We start from the raw sequence: 2,407 nt of genomic DNA on the forward strand, positions 1-2,407 counted from the left end.
ACATATTAATTGTAATTACAATACATTTTTCAAACTTTTTCTGTTAAAGATGAGTTTATCTAGTTTACAATTTAGTCTTAGAAATCAATTTCCGACTTATAACGAAATGTGTAGACTTTTTCGAGTTAACGTATATAAAATTCAACATTTTTATGAACTCTTTCTTTTTATATTGGCTTTGTCTTTCTATTTGATTCAAGATAGATGAAATTTGTTAGGATTTGGATTAGTTCTGCATGGTCTTTCATCTTTCTTCTATTGTGAAATTTGACTTCCTTCATATTTTCTTGAATCAACGTACATAGAAATGCAATTTTTACTAGACGATTTGCCTTAGAACATATTAATTCTAATTACATTACATTTTTCAAACTTTTTCTGTTAAAGATGAGTTTATCTAGTTTACAATTTAGTCTCAGAAATCAATTTCCGACTTATAACGAAATGTGTAGACTTTTTTGAGTCAACGTATATAAAATTCAGCATTTTAATGAACTTTTTCTTTTTATATTGGCTTTGTCTTTCTATTTGATTCAAGATAGATGAAATTCGTTAAGATTTGGATTAGTTCTGCATGGTCTTTCATCTTTCTTCTATTGTGAAATTTGACTTCCTTCATATTTTCTTGAATCAACGTACATAGAAATGCAATTTTTACTAGACGTATTGCTTTAGAACATATTAATTGTAATTACAATACATTTTTCAAACTTTTTCTGTTAAAGATGAGTTTATCTAGTTTACAATGTAGTCTCAGAAATCAATTTCCGACTTATAACGAAATGTGTAGACTTTTTTGAGTTAACGTATATAAATTTCAACATTTTTATGAACTCTTTCTTTTTGTGTTGGCTTTGTCTTTCTATTTGATTCAAGATAAATGAAATTTGTTAGGATTTGGATTAGTTCTGCATGGTCTTTCATCCTTCTTTTATTGTGAAATTTGACTTCCTTCATATTTTCTTGAATCAACGTACATAGAAATGCAATTTTTCCTAGACTATTGTCTTATAACATATTAATTGTAATTACAATACATTTTTCAAACTTTTTCTGTTAAAGATGAGTTTATCTAGTTTACAATTAGGTCTCTGAAATCAATTTCCGACTTATAACGAAATGTGTAGACTTTTTCGAGTTAACGTATATAAAATTCAGCATTTTAATGAACTCTTTCTTTTTATATTGGCTTTGTCTTTCTATTTGATTCAAGATAGATGAAATTTGTTAGGATTTGGATTAGTTCTGCTTGGTCTTTCATCTTTCTTCTATTGTGAAATTTGACTTCCTTCATATTTTCTTGAATCAACGTACATAGAAATGCAATTTTTACTAGACGATTTGCCTTAGAACATATTAATTGTAATTACAATACATTTTTCAAACTTTTTCTGTTAAAGATGAGTTTATCTAGTTTACAATTTAGTCTCAGAAATCAATTTCCGACTTATAACGAAATGTGTAGACTTTTTTGAGTTAACGTATGTAAAATTCAACATTTTTATGAACTCTTTGTTTTTGTGTTGGCTTTGTCTTTCTATTTGATTCAAGATAGATGAAATTTTTAGGATTTGGATTAGTTCTGCATGGTCTTTCATCCTTCTTCTATTGTGAAATTTGACTTCCTTCATATTTTCTTGAATCAACGTACATAGAAATGCAATTTTTACTAGACGTATTGCCTAAGAACCTATTAATTATAATTACAATACATTTTTCAAACTTTTTATGTTAAAGATGAGTGTATCTAGTTTACAATTTAGTCTCAGAAATCAATTTCCGACTTATAACGAAATGTGTAGACTTTTTCGAGTTAACGTATATAAAATTCAACATTTTTATGAACTCTTTCTTTTTATATTGGCTTTGTCTTTCTATTTGATTCAAGATAGATGAAATTTGTTAGGATTTGGATTAGTTCTGCATGGTCTTTCATCTTTCTTCTATTGTGAAATTTGACTTCCTTTATGTTATCTTGAATCAACGTACATAGAAATGCAATTTTTACTAGACGTATTGCCTTAGAACATATTAATTGTAACTACAATACATTTTTCGAACTTTTTCTGTTAAAGATAAGTTTATCTAATTTACAATTTAGTCTGAGAAATCAATTTCCGACTTATAACGAAATGTGTAGACTTTTTCGAGTTAACGTATATAAAATTCAGCATTTTAATGAACTCTTTCTTTTTATATTGGCTTTGTCTTTCTATTTGATTCAAGATAGATGAAATTTGTTAGGATTTGGATTAGTTCTGCATGGTCTTTCATCCTTCTTCTATTGTGAAATTTGACTTCCTTCATATTTTCTTGAATCAACGTACATAGAAATGCAATTTTTACTAGACATATTGCCTTAGAACACGTTAATTGAAATTACAATACATTTTTCAAATTTTTTCTG

The sequence above is a fragment of the Papaver somniferum genome, chromosome 7 (genome assembly GCF_003573695.1).
Source record: "Papaver somniferum cultivar HN1 chromosome 7, ASM357369v1, whole genome shotgun sequence".
NCBI lineage: Eukaryota > Viridiplantae > Streptophyta > Magnoliopsida > Ranunculales > Papaveraceae > Papaver > Papaver somniferum.